At 45.5% G+C, this 15210-nt stretch overlaps 1 protein-coding gene and 1 non-coding gene across 7 annotated transcripts in view; both read left to right on the forward strand.

Moving 5' to 3' along the window:
• Positions 1–15210, forward strand: part of PLCL2 (phospholipase C like 2) — a 212637-nt gene that overhangs the window by 65541 nt on the left and 131886 nt on the right. The gene's annotated exons all lie outside the window — the stretch shown is intronic.
• LOC138431409 (U6 spliceosomal RNA) lies at positions 6481–6587 on the forward strand. Its single transcript, XR_011253675.1, has one exon. It is a non-coding gene; the product is annotated as a U6 spliceosomal RNA (small nuclear RNA).

Below are 15210 nucleotides of genomic sequence, written 5' to 3' on the forward strand. Positions count from 1 at the left end.
TTCTCAGGGACCCTTTTCTTCCCAGTTCCATATTCGCTTTCAGTGTTTAAACCGCTTCCTCTCCTATTTTCAGTCCACGGGGTCGCACAGAGGTGGACACGACTGAGCGACTTCACTCTTTTCCTTTCTCCTGTTTTCACCAGCTGTCTTCCTCTGCCTTTTTTCTTCCCTGTTTTATCCCATGTCTGCCCTCTACCTCCTCAAAAGCAAGGAATAAAAGAGACAGCCGTTCACAGAACTTGGGAAAGAACGATGTTATCAGATGACAGTCCAGGTCACCGGGGCGCCTCCCCTTAAGACAGGGAGAGGAGTCTGTGACAGCGTCACAGGCCACGTGTTAAAAGCGGCGTCGGCCCTGAGCCGGCGCGCCTTCGCATCTTGGTTGTCACGGCGCTTAGCCGGGCGTGTGCACAGGAGGATGAGCTCAGTGACGGAGTGCCGGCCAGCACGCGCGAGTCGCTGAGTGTTCACACGCACGGGGCTCTGATGGCTTTTGGACTGCCTCGGCCCTGAGCATTTCCCCTGATTTCTGGTTCACGCCCTTCGCTGCCTCCTCCTTTTAAACGGTATCTTGGTGCTTTCCTTGATAATCCTCGAATAACTTTGACATAAATGGCCATCTTGACAGATGTGATATTTTAATAAAATACCGGCTGAGTAATATGCTCGCCCTTGTTGAGGTCAGACACTTCATTTGGGGAGAGTTGGTTCTCTGAGTCTGAGTGAGTGGTAAACTGTGAGCGGAGGCTTACCCTCTGTGCTAGCTGTCAGACGCCTCCTGTGACAAGTCGCCTCTGGGGGTTGCTTTGGGGATGGTCAGAGCTGCCCAAGAGAAGTGACTCCCAGGAGGCGAGGACGCCAGCCTGTCCTGAGAGCCCTTGAGCTTGGGGGAAGTTTGAACAACAATGTAGGAAAAAATTTTTTTCAGTTGCTAATGCTAATAACATTACTGTTTTCCTGATTTTACAAACAATGCCTATTTACTATAGAAAAAAAATCACAGTAGAGAAATTTACTAAAGAAAGTGAAAATAACCAGTTTCTTACTATCTCTCCTTTTTTGTGTGTGTTCATCTATGTTTTTAAGTATATTAAAAAAAAAAACAACCGTGCTGCACAGACGTGGGCTTCCCGGGTGGCCCAGCAGTGAAGTCTGCCTGGCAGGAGATGTAGGAGCTGTGGGTTCGATCCCTGGGTTGGGAAGATTCCCTGGAGAAAGAAATGCAACCCACTCCAGTTTTTTTGCCTGGAGAATCCCAGGGGCTGAGGAGCCTGACGTGCTACAGTCCATGAGCAAAGAGTTGGGCATGACTGAGTGACTGAGGGCACACATACATGTAACATACACACACACACACCTGTCCATGTAATTGGTGTGTAGGTCATCCTTGTTTAACTGTTGCTTGGTGTTTTACTGTAAGATTATTCCATAATTTTCTAACCAGCTACATTTATGCTGTTCCCATTATTTTTGGCATTATAAAATATAGAGCATTTTCGAATTAAAGTCTCTTCTGGGGAGCTTGGATGGGACAGATGGTTCAATCGCCTTTGGGATCTATGCTTGCTCCTCCAGTGTGGGGCTGAGCTTGATGCGCTCTTGCCATACCTAAGCTTGGTTTTGATCATATCTGTGGCTTCCTGCCCTCCCTTGTGGCTTTCTGTGCAGAGGAGTGCAGACCGCGGTCAGGGGCATGCCTGCTGCACGCAGGGTGCTGGAACCCGAATCCCATTTATTCACCTTGCTGTCTGAGTGACTTGGGGCCTGTCACGTCGCCTTGTCAGGGCTTGGCTTCCTGATTTGTGAGTGGGGATGGTAACCCTGACATTGAGTGCTTCAGTGAGGATTCAGTGAGGTAGTGAGCGTAGAGTGCTTAGTGTGGTGACTCGCACGTGCCGAGCACCCCTTCACGTTAGCGGCCTTTCTACGAAGGTCGACGTCTAAGCGGATGTCCGCCGCTCATGCCCGCCTCTGTGTGTCATCCAGCGGCGGGCTCAGGTGGCGATCCGTCTCTCCCCTTGATCGGCCAAAAGGCTTGGTGCCCACAACACCGCGTGTGTCTACCTGAAACAGGTGTGGTTGGATGGCATCACCAACTGAGTGGATGTGAGTCTGAGCAAACTCCAGGTGACAGTGAAGGACAGGGAAGCCTGGCGTGCCTTGGCCCACGGGCTCACAGAGTGTTGGACATGACCGAGTGACTGAACAACGCAAAATAGGGTTGTGGAAGTCTTAAGCTCCCCATGCCTCAGACTGTGACTGAATTTGGAGGTAGGGTTTAAAAAGAGCTGGTGAAGGTTAAGTGAGGTGATTGCTTTGGGCTCCAATTTCAGTAGGACCGGTGTCCCCATGGGGGGACCCCACGTGATGGCAGAGGGGCCCACGTGTCCCCAGGACAAGGAGGGAGCCCACGGGTCAGCACCTCGGCCTCAACCTGCCAGCTCCCTGAGTCGTGAGAAAAGGGGTCGGTGTTGTCTGAGCCGTGGCCTGCAGCGCTTGTTACAGTGGTCCAGGCAAACCCACGCAGCAGCTCTCCTCCTGCGTCCCCCACTCAGTCCATTAGAGAACCGCCCCCCGCCCCCCCCCCCGCCTTCTCCAGAGCACGTCGACCTCTGACCACCTGTCCCCTTTGCTGCCTTCACCTGGGCCTGGCTTGTCCCAGCAGCTGGAGGGTGTGGTCAGGCACATCCCAGCACCCGTTTCCCTTATGTTCAGCTCATGCAGAATCATGTCAAAGCTGTGGTTTCTCCAGTGGTCATGTATGGAAGTGAGAGCTGGACTATAAAGAAAGCTGAACACCGAAGAATTGATGCCTTTGAACTGTGGTGTTGGAGAAGACTCTTGCGAGTCCCTTGGAAAGCAAGGAGATCCAACCAGTCCATCCTAAAGGAGATCAGTCCTGGGTGTTCATTGGAAGGACTGATGCTGAAGCTGAAACTCCAATACTTTGGCCACCTCATGGGAAGAGCTGACTTATTGGAAAAGACCCTGATGCTGGGAGGGGCTGGGGGCAGGAGGAGAAGGGGACGACAGAGAATGAGAGGGTTGGATGGCATCACTGACTCAATGGACATGAGTGGACTCCAGGATTTGGTGAAGGACAGGGAAGCCTGGCATGCTGCAGTCCATGGGGTCGCAAAGTCGGACACGACTGAGTGACTGAACTGAACTGAACACAGAGTCAGAGCTCAAATCCACAATATGTCCAGCAGTGATCCAGCCGCTGGTTCCCTCCAGCCTTTCCTCCCGCAATTCTCCAGCTCCGTCTCCTCAGCACCCTGTGCCCCCACCCCCTGCTGGTCCCGCCGCAGGCACGGCAGTGCTCCCCTTGGCCTGGAGCACCCCTCCTGCAGACGTCCAGGCACACAGCCACACCTCCTTCAAGTCGTGGCTCAGACACTGTCTTCTCAGTGAGGCGCTTACCAGCATTTGTCTGTCCCCTACCCGTGGCCTCCTGTTCCCCTGGCTTGTTTTATTTTTCTCCATCATACTCATAATCATCTCACTGCCCTGTAGTGGGCTCATATTTTTATGTATTGTGCTGTGGTTGTTGAACGTCTCCTGGGTTCGACACGCAAAGGTTGTAACTGTGGGCACCGAGAAGAACTCCTCGGTCCTGGGTCAGGGTGCCCAGCGGGGCCTCCCACGCGCCGGGCACACAGTTGCTGAACAGCTGCGTGCATCAGAGCGCTCACACAGAGGAAGGCTTTCCGGCCCCGACCACAGCCTCACACCCTGGGCGCGTGGTCCGGCTTCCTGCGTGGGAGGGGCCTTTCTGACCTGGGCTGTTTCCACCCCCGCAGCCCTGTTCCCTCCTGCCCTCACCCTGGACCCCTTGGTTGGCAAGGGGGGACAGCTGCCCTGCCAGTGGGCATCCCCGGGGAGGAGCGGCCCCCTGCAGGTCAGGACCCCTGCAGGCAGAGGGGCCTCTGCGGGGGATGGAGTGATGGAGAGCGAGGCCGGGACACAGCGGGGTTTGGGCAGAGGGTGAAGCAGGAGAGGGTGGTGGCAGGGCGTGGGGAGTGGAGCGGAGGCGGCCCAGAGCCCTGTGCCAGCTCCAGCTTCCTGGCTCTCGGGTCCCAGGGGCCTTGGGTGGCCCAGCTGGGGGGTGTCTGGACCTCGCTTCTCTCTACCTGCCCTTGATTGACGAAGAGCAAAGCAAAAGCTAAAATCTTATTTTTAAAAAATGAATTCAGTTTATTTTTGTTTGGTTTACTTCATAGATTTCAGAGCACTTTGTCCAGTTGGAAAGTTTTCTTTATCTATCGGGCTGTGCCGGGTCTCCGTTGCCACACTCAGGGTCTAGTGCTGGAAATCAGGGACCCCCTGCGTTGGGGGTGTGGGGATCTTAGCCCCTGAGCCACCGGGAAGGACCCTCTGCAACGTTACTGTGGCCTGCGTACATTATTTTAACCACGCCGAGGGTCAGATAGGCCTGTCTGGGTCGCTCTGAGATCCTAAGCACCGTGCACCGTGGGAGAGAATGGATGAGGAGCTGCAGGTAGAGGGCTTCCTCGGAAGCTCTGGGCCTCACATGTTGCTCGTCTCGCATCTAAGTGGGGCCTGGGGTGGCCGTTTCCCTTTGATTACGTAGTCCTCTCTACTGCTCACCGAAGAGCCCGAACAGGTCCTGTCGCAGGTAAACGGATTTCACATTTCTTCTTAGGCTGTAACTCTTAAAAAGGATTGATATTTTTTTTTTCCTTTCTGCCTCTTAATCAGATAATAATCAGGTTGTTGTTCTTTTATGTTTCTTCCCCACATTGGAGGAGGAAGTGAATGAACACAGGATTCAAGATTTTTTCTGGCCAGTCACCCTTGTTTGCTGCTGGAGCTCAGACAGAATTGCTAGAAGAGCAGCAAATAAGGCTTTCCTGAAACGGTCACCTTCAAGGGATTGGGCCGCTTAGCAGTGAGTTCCTTAGGAGAAGGGATGGCGCCTTTGTCTCTGGAAGCTCACAGAGCAAATGAGGCTGACGGCATAACAGTTTGTACTGAGCCCGGCAGGAGGCAGGGGCCACCTGCAAAAGTCTTCCGATGGCCTCGTCTCACCTGTCTGGTGCCTTTGCCCTTTGGAAGGGCAGTTCATTGCATCCATGGGGAGGAAGTGCTTTAAAAAGCATAGTATCCTCTGCTTTTCAGTAGTTCTGACTCCTTTTATTTTATCATTCCAAATAATTATTATAAAAATTCACTGCCAGTTAAAGTGTGAAGCATCTTTGCCACCAAAATGTTCCATTACTGCTGTGATTGGAAAGATTTAAACAGCCTCCAGACCCCGCCCTGCTACCGTCAGAGAGCCCTTTCACTCCGTTCTCATCGGAAAATTCTAATCAGTAAATTAATTGCCAGTCAAGAGTGTTTCTCCAGTTAGAAAAATTCATTTCTTAAGATTTAGTGTTTAAGAGAAGGTTAATATGGAAGCCAGTTATGGTTAGTATGATACCAATGATTGTTTCCTGTTCGTTATTATTTTTTTTTAATGGCTCATTTGATTCATTAAGGATTACTTGTTTGGATGAATAAAGAAAAACATGTGCTTTAATTGTCCTGCTTTCTAAATCATCCAGCATACGTTTATATAGAATTGTTCAGCCTTTTTTTTTTTTTAATAAAAATGGGAGCATTTGGGGCCTTCCCTGCAGTCCAGTGGTTAAGATTCAGTGCTTCCAATACAGGGAGCACAGGTTTAGTCCCTGTTTGGAGAACTAAGATCCTGTGTGTTGTGCAGCGAGATATTCTTAATTTTTTTAAAAAAAGCATTTTGACTCATACATGAATGTTCATAGCAGTGTTAGTCATAGTACTCAAAAAGTGAAAACAACCCGAAGATTCGTTAGTTGGTGAACGGATAAATAAAATGGGTTCATCCATTCCACGGAGCATCGTTAACCATAAAAGAAACACGATGTACAAGCTGTATGTAGATGAACAGTGAAAACATTACGTGTTAAGTGAAAGAAGCCAGTTACCAAAGGCTGCATATCTGTGATTCCAGAGGGCGCATCACTCTGATTCTCAGCTGTTGCCATCTTTGAAAGCCTGCAGTTTTGTTTTGCACTGGACTCCCCCCTCCCACCCCCAAATTGTCTAGTTAGTCCTACTGATACGTTATTTTAGGTTCAAGTCTTTAATTACTCTGGAATTTGTGTGTGTGTGACTTGTGTTAAGAAGAAACTTTATTATTTTTTATTTTGTGCTTTTTGCAAATGGAAAACCAGTTATCACAGCACTGTTTGTTAATCCTCTTCCCATGATTTAGAATGCCACTTTGATTATATTTTGAATTCCCTTGTATTCACCAGATTGTCTCTCAAGTATATGTTCTTGTCTATGAATCTGGTCATCAATTCCTGCACCAATATCGTGCTGTTTTAATCATTGTGTATTCACAATGGGTTGTGTGGTGGGTGTGTGTGTGTGTGTGTGTGTGTGTGTAGTAGTAGGGTAAGATGTGTTCTTTCTTTTTAAGATTGCCTTGTGCTTGCTTTGGTAGCACATATTCTAAAATTGGAATGATACAAGGAAGATTAGCATGGTCCCTGAGCAAAGATGACATGCAAATCTGTGAAGCATTCCATATTTTTCTTAACGTTTAAAAAAAAAAAGATTGCCTCAACTATCTTGTATGTTGATTCATTTGCTTTAATTATTTGTATCAGCATGTCAGATTTCTTGTAAATTCCATTTGGTATTTTTAAAGGATTTTATTAAATTTATAAATAATTTGGGAGAAAGTTAAAGTCTCTATGTGTTTCCCTGGCGGCTCAGCTGGTAAAGAATCCGCCTGCAATGCGGGAGACCTGGGTTCGATCCCTGGGTTGGGAAGATTCCCTGGAGAAAGGAACGGCTACCCACTCCAGTATTCTGGCCTGGAGAATCCCATGGACTGTATAACCCATGGGGTTGCAAAGAGTTGGACATGACTGAGACTCTCACTTTCACTTTCAAAGTCTCTGTACTGTTGAGTCTTCCCACCCAGGGACAAGCTACGTCTCTGTTTTAATTCTCTATATCCTTTAGTAAAGCTTTATTTTCTTCGCAATAGTCTTGTATATCAGGCATTTTCAAATGGGCTTATTTCTAAGTCTTTCTAATTGATCGTTGCTAATGTACACAGAAGATAATAATTTCTATTTTTGATCTTGTATTTGGCATCCTTGCTGGCTGGCATCTTAAAGGATCTCATAGCTTGCTGGTTGGTTCTCTTGGCTCTCCATACAGACATTAAAAAAATCTGCAGATAAAGACTGTTGTGTGTATGTTTTTTCACTGGTGTATGTCTTACACGGGAGCTCCCAAGTGGCTCACCACTAAAGAATTGCTTGCTAATACAGAAGACACAGGTTCAGTTCCTAGGTAAGGAAGATCACCCAGAAAAGGAAACAGCAACCCATTCCAGTACTATTACCTGGGAATCCCATGGACAGAGGAGCCTGGTGTGCTATAGTTCATGGGGTCACAAAGAGTCAGACATGACATAGCAACTAAACAATAACAACAACATATATTGTTCTTTTTGCTGAAATACTGCTTTGGCTGGTACAAGTCATATTCTTCAATTGGGATGCTTCCAGCATTTCATCATTAAATAAAAGGTTTACCATTGGCTTTTTGTAAATTCCTGTTTTCAGGCTAAGGAAAATTTCTATTTCTGGTGTGTTAAGAGTCTTACCATGAATGTGTTTTGCATTTTATCAAATCTTTTCACTGTAATCATTAACAAATCTCGTGATTTTTCTCTTGTATTTTATTAATACAGTAATTATCTTCATAGAATTTTCTCTTACAAAACCACCATTGTATTTCTGAAATAAATTCTGCCTGTTCTTGATAAATTGACTAACCAGTATTTTATTTAGGGCTTTTGAACCTTTGTTTATAAGTGTGAATGATCTGTTGTTTTTGTTCTGGCTTGTTATTGTCTGGCTTGAGTATCAGGGTCATGTTAATCCATTCAGTCCAAGGAGGAGCCCCTCTCTCTCCCTGCAATTAATGATCCTGTCCAAAGTGTCAAGAGTCCTGAATCTGAGAAACTTTCTGCTGGATTCAGAGAAGAAGCTGAGTGGCCTTCTGTTTTCCCCTTGAGTTCCTGAATAGTTTATATAACATAAAATGCACCTATTCTTTGAAAGTTTGGTATAATTCCCCTAAGATGACCTGAGCTTGGTTCCTTTTCAGAGGCTACACCTTCGACTACCTTTTTGACTTTTTTCTACAATATTGATCTCAATGGTTTTCTTCTTTCTGAGCTAATCGTAATAATTATATTTTCTTGGAAAACTGATTTTTTCATTTATTTCTAATGTATTCATATTAAATTGATTACATTTTTCTGGATTGAAAAAATAATAGTTATGTTGTTATTGTTCAGTCACTATGTCATGTCCAACTTTTTGCTACCCCAGGGACTGCAGCACGCCAGGCTTCCCTGTCCTTCACTATCTCCCAGAGTTTGCTCAGACTCATGTCTATTAAGTCAGTGAGGCCATCCAACCATCTCGTCCTTGTCGTCCCCTTCTCCTGCACCCGGTCTTTCCCAGCATCAGGGTCCTTTCCACTGAGTTGGCTCTTCACATCAGGTGGCCAAAGTATTGGAGCTTCAGCTTCAGCTGAGTAAATATGCAGGGTTGGTTCCTTTAGGATTGACTGGTTTGATCTCCTTTCATAGTAGTTATATTCTTTGTCTTTTTAAAACGCGTTTTGACAATGATTTGTTTCATTTGACCTTGAAAATTAGCAAGTTTGGGGCTTATTGATCAGTTCTACTATTTTTTGTTTATTTTCTTTGAATTTTGGTTTCTCATTCTTCGTCTCTGTTATCTTTATTAACTGCCCTTTCCTACGTTTATTTTGTTTCTCTTTTCTAGTTTAATTGAAAATTTAGGCCACTTACTTCTTTATTGAAGTATAGTTTATTTGCGGCGTTGTATTAGTTTCTGGTGTATAGCAGAATGATACATGTGTATTTTTTAAGTCTGATATATATACATACCCTTTTCAGATGTTTTATTAGCGTTTACCACATGATAGTGAATACAGTTCCCTGTGTTACACAGTGAATTCTCACGGTCAGCTGTTTTGTGAGTAGCGGTGTGTATCTGTTAATCCCATGCCCCTGACTTGTCCCTCCCGCCTTTCCCGTTTGGTCACCTGTAAGTTTGCTTCCTGTGTCTGTGGGCTCGTTTCTCTCTCGTGTGTCTGCTCACTTGCACTGTTTTGTAGGTTGCACATCTGAGAGGTGTCATGCAGCATCTGTCTCTCTGTCTGGCCCCCTTCACTCAGCCTGAGTCTCCAGGTCCGTCCGTGGAGCCGAAAGTGGCGGCATCTCACTCTTTGTTACAGCAGCTAGTATCCCTTGCGTGTGTGTGTGTATCATATCTTCTTTACCCCTTATCCATTCATCTGTGGATGGACATTTAGATCGCTTCATGTCCTAGACACTGTAAATAGTGCTGTTACAAACATGTGTGTTTTTGAATTAGAGCTTTCTCTGGATATATGCCCAGGAGTGGCATTGCAGGATCGTACGGTAGCTCTATTTTTATTTTTTAGGGAACCTCCATACTGTTCTCTATACTCACTGCCCCAATTTGCATTCCTACCAGCAGTGTGGGAAGGTCCCCTCTTCTCTCCAGCTTTTCTTATTTGTAGACTTTTTGATGATGACCATTCTGACTAGTGTGAGGTGGTGCCTCACTGGAGTTTTGTTTTGTATTTCTCTAATAATTAGCAATGTGGAGCATCTTTTCACGTGCCTTATTATTTTTTTTATTCTTGTTTTCTAAACAGGGAGTTAAGGCAAAATTTTCCTAAGTGTTACTTTTCCAGCAGCTTGATGGTTTTATGGTTCATTTTTAAGCAGTTCTGTTTTGGTTTTTTCCCTCTAACCTGAAAGTTGTTTGCAAGCGTGTTTTAGAATTTCTGCATGTATAGGATTCTTTTGGTTATACAAATTCTGTCTGATTATTTGGCCTGGACGTTTTCTGAGTTGAGAGTGGTTTTGAGTGCTCCTTTGTGGTCTAATTCAGAACCATTTCTGTGAAGGTAATAAAGACTAACACTTGTAAATGTTTATTCAGATGCTCTTGTCCCTAGTTTTCTGTCCTTGATTGATGGTTTCTGAGAAAACTATGGTAAAAGTCTTTCCATGATTACTGCTTTCTGAATCAAATATAATGGTATTCAAAGTTATGAACAATTTTGCAAAAATAAAAATGGACACATTTATAAACAAGAATTTCAGCCCCGCCGTGGTGCCTGCCTTATGCCTAGGAAGTGGCTCATCGCCTACATGCGTGGGGCTGGTTCTCCACACGAAGACACCCGAAGGAGTTAATGGCACAGAGACCCTGTCGTCATCTTAAGACAAGGGATCTGTTCCAGCTCTCTGAGGGATCGCTCTAACCTCACAGAATACTCAGAGGTGTAGTCCAGTAAGTTTTTCTATATAATTTATAGTAATGAAAAATCAGAAATAAAAATCCAGTGGTAACTGTTAAATAATTTAAGACCTATTATGTGGGCTTTTAAAATCATATTCTTTAAAAGACTATTAAGTGGATAGTCAAGAAGGACCCTGTGTATACCAAGGGAAGTCTATCAACAGTCTGTAATAACATATTTGGGAAAAGAATCTAAAGATGAATAGATACATGTATATGTGTGACTGAAGACTCTGTACACTACAACCCATACAGCATTGTAATCAGTGTTACTCCAGTAAAAAGCAGAAACTAGTTTAAAAGAGAAGGAGGGGACATATGTATACCATGGCTGATTCCTGTTGATGTATGGCAGGGACCAACATAACACTGTAAAGTAATTATCCTCCAATTAAAGATGAATAAATTAACCCTAAAAAAGAGGTAGTGGAAAAATTTTTTAAGATTATGGGGTCACTGTTCCTGTTAATTTAATAAATCAGCATATCAAATAGTATATCTTATGATCACCTTTTGAGAAAAACTATACAGGTGCATTAAATATATACCTAGAATAAAAACATTGTCTCTTAATGATGATATAATTTCATTTTATTCTTTATATTTGACTGTTTTCTCAAGTTTTTCCAATGATGATTTATGTAATAAAAAGATAAGTACCTTTGGAAGCATTTTCTGTCACATAATCACTTTTGTCTAGAACGTATGTAACCCAGGATCAGATGAGTGCTGAAATTTAATAGTGAAATGCCTAGTTATAAAGACAGAAGTGCTTTAAATGATTATGGCGGATTTAATCTAAAATATATGCAGTGAAGTTTAAAATGGTATCAAGTGGACAGAGTAGAAAAGCCTGATGCATTTGGTGTTGGTGAACACAGGCGGGGAATAGGTGTCCCGATCTGCCGTTGGGTGCGGTGGTGGGCAGCTGGTGATGGCCGGTTCAACAACATCTGTTAACATCCTGGGTATTTATAGTCCTTGACTCAAAAGTTCTCTGCTATGAATTAGTTCTGCAGCAATTTTCATAAAAGTACTAAAAGATTTCACTGTTTATAATAGTGAAAAAATCTGAAGAAAAATATCCTAATATCCATCAGTATGTACCTGCATGCTAAGTCACTTCGTGTCCAACTCTTTGTGACCCTATGGGCTGTTGCCCGCCAGGCTCCTCTGTCCCTGGGAGTCTCCAGGCAAGAATACTGGAGTGGGTTGCCATGCCCTCCTCCAGGGGATCTTTCCGACCCAGGGAGTGAACCCGAGTCTGTTGCGTCTCCTGCCCTGGCAGGCGGATTCTTTACCACTAGCGCTACCTGGGAAGCCCAACTGGCCAAATAGATTGTGTTTTATCCAAGCAAGGGCATACTATACAAGCCTCAAAAAAGAGAGGGGAACGTTATGGATAATGACGTAAAAAATGTCAAAGATGCATTTTTAAGTGAATGAAAGGAGTTGCAAAACACTACGCATGGTATAACCACATTTTTGTAAAGAATGGGATGTATATGTGCACATTTACACACACACATACTTGCAAGCATCAAAATATTTTTCAAGAAATACGTATGAAATAGTTAACCTGTTAGCCAAGGGTAGAACCTGGGTGGCTTTGTGTATTACTATAATTTTGGATTATTATAAGCTTACAATAAATACGAGTTACTTTAAGCAAATTTTTAACTTAATGAATTTTGATTTTTCTTTTGGTCGCTGCTTGCTGGCTTTCTCTGATTGCAGCGAGCAAGGGGAGGTGCCCTCCAGGTGCACTGGGAGGGCTGCTCACTGCGGCGCCTCCTCTTGCCATGGAGCGCAGGCTGCAAGCACTGGACCTCAGTAGTTGCGGCGCCTGGGCTCCGTTGCTCGGCAGCACGTGGGGTCTTCCCAGGCCAGGGGTTGAATCCTCGCCCCCTGTTTTGGCGGGTGCATTCTTATCTCCTGTACCACCGGGGAAGTCCTCAGCAAATTGTGATAAAAAGAAATTTTAAAAGGTAAAAAAAGAAATGCTGTCACTGTAATCAGACACTTCTGCATTTCCTTTCTGTGTTTGGTGGGGTACCCAGCAGTGTGATAAGCATATAGAATAGGATGACTGCCCTGGAAGAGCTTGGCCTCAGATTCTCTTTTTCACATGTATACAGCATTCACATAATTATTTTTAATGGGTAGTAATATACTTCATTTGCTACAAGTCACATAATTACAATTCAGTAATTTAATATTTTGATTTTAAAAATTGAGATATAATTGGCATGACATGTTAGTTTCAGATGTACAGTGTGATGACTCAGTATTCATATATGTTGCAGAGTGATCCTCATAGTAAGTCATCTACAACTGTTTACCACCGTGTATAACAATTTGAAAGTGAAGTCGCTCAGTCGTGTCTGACTCTTTGCGACCCCATGGGCTATAGCCTACCAAGCTCCTCTGTCCATGAGATTTTCCAGGCAATAGTCCTGGAGTGGACTGCCATTTCCTTCTCCAATAACAATTTGAATTACTGGAGTGGGTTGCCATTTCCTTTCTCAGGGGATGTTCCCAACCCAGGGACTGAAGCTGGGTCTCCTGCATTCAGGCGGATTCTTTACCATCTGAGCCACCAGGGAAGATGGCCACCATTAACAGTTTGATAATTTCTTACTCAATGAACTAGTGCTAATTTCATGGATGTTTATCTTCTGTGAGTCAGATAATTTCAAGGTGGATATTTAACTTGTCTGAGAAAGGAATTTATTAGTGCAGACTTTTGAAAACTCTGTAGGAGTTCCTATACAACATAGTAAGCTTAGAATATCTGCATCATTGTATTTTTCATAGTAGACTCAGAAGTATCTTTGTTATTTATGATGGGTCACGAGTATCATGTAAAGTTAAAAAGATTAGTGCAAATATTTAAATTTTGTTATTTCACGTTCATTTAATGTACCTGCTGAACTTTAAAATATCCGTTAATTATACGGTATTAAACTATAATTTTCATCCGGTGGACTTATATTTCTTGAGAAGTTCCATTAGTTATCCCTTCCTTAAATGCTTAGCTACCATAAAATTTTAACTAGAAGCCAAGCTTTGAAAAGGAGCAATAAGCCATTAATTGTAGGTTATTATGAAGCTGGATTTTAAAGCAGTGTTTATGGAAATGTCACATCAGTACGGCTTCCATACTCTGCTTTATTTCTCCTTATATTTCTCATATCTGTGCTTTGTGCACCGGCAGTGTGGGTGCGATGTTGGAAACAAACCTGTAATAAAGCAAATTGTAAATAGAAGCAAAAAGAACAAAAAGTAATTTCGCCGGCAATGTACTGCCTGAAATTTAGCTGGGAAGTTAAGTCATTATTTTCTTTAGCTTCACTGGCAGATACTCGAAGTCAGTGACATTTGGAATGATTGAGCTAAATTCCTGATCTGATGATTATAAAGACGAAAAAAATAGTGCATGGCCTGAAGCAGTGATGCCAAACTCTTTTCGTATGAAAAGTCCAGTCACTGCGGGTAGTCTTGCAGGATTTCCACTTTTAAAGTCAGGCATCCCTTCTGTCTTACTCTGTGGCACACCTGTTATCTCTGACTAAGGTGGAAGTTTGTTTGGGTTAAGTATTTAATTCTGTCGAGGACGCATGGCTGCGTCAGGAGCGATGGTGAAACAGGGTTTGGGAGCTGCCCGAGGTGGTGTCTGGTTCCCTGTAGCCTTGGGTAGACCTTTCCCCGCAGCTCCGCGCTCCTTTTGTTGGATTAGGTTATCCCTTGCGTTCCGTTTTCCACTTCCAGAGCCTGACTTTGGCGTGAAGCCTCGCAGGCACCTCGCCGTCCCTGGCTCTGTATGTGGATGGCGCCTGTCCTCCCGTCCAGCTGCGGAGAGGAGCTGCCCGCGCGCTCGGGCAGTCCGCCTGCGCCCGGGGGCACTGCCCTCACCGCGGAGCTCTGGCTGCCGCTCACCCCCTCGGGCTCCAGGCTCCTCTTCACCCCTCTGCTCCCGGCCCCACACGTCTCTGCGTCCATCATAGTATCTGTGCCTTCTGAGCTCTCTTATGCTGTGCTCCTTTTTGCTCCGAAACACACACACAGGACGGAGGATCAGGCCTGCTGTCTCCCGGCCTCCCCGAGCTGATTTTCGCTTCCACTGCCCACCAAACCGCTTTTGTCTTCTGCCGTGAAAAGCCCCAGGCTCATTATTTCTCGCTTCGGCCTCCCCGCGGCGCTCTGCTGCGGACGTGCCGCTCTCGAGGCCGTTCTTCTCCTGCGGTCCCCGCGTTGCCCACGGCAGTTCTCCCGCCTGATGGCTGGTTCCTCTGCCGGCGTTGCGGGTTGCTGCCGCTTCTCCGTCTGGCGGGGCGCGCTCATCACTGCACTGCCCCCGGTGCTCGCCCTCCGCTGGGATGCTTCCTCGAGAGCGCTCAGGGCAGCGGCACCCCCGCACCCCGACGCGCGGCCCTGGGCGTCCTCACCCGGCTACCAGCGCTGCCCCCGCCTGCGCTCCGCACTTCTCACCGGGTGTTGCCCCCTAACGCCCTGTCCAGCTTGAGGACCCGTGATTCTTTGGCTGAAAAGAATCATCTTCTCCAAGAAGCTAGTTAACTTGTAAACATCTTTGTTTTAGCAGAGCACTCTGATCATTCTGCTCTCTGTGAAGGACACCACCTTAACCAGGGGGTTCGCGGAGCAGTGCAGACGTCTCTGACACCAGCCCCCGCTGTTACCCTCCACGGGCCGTGAGCTGGCCTGCGGCAGGTCCCCAGCCCAGAGCCAGCCGAGCTCCGCCTCA

The sequence above is a fragment of the Ovis canadensis genome, chromosome 1, assembly GCF_042477335.2.
Source record: "Ovis canadensis isolate MfBH-ARS-UI-01 breed Bighorn chromosome 1, ARS-UI_OviCan_v2, whole genome shotgun sequence".
In the NCBI taxonomy this organism is placed as follows: Eukaryota; Metazoa; Chordata; class Mammalia; order Artiodactyla; family Bovidae; genus Ovis; species Ovis canadensis.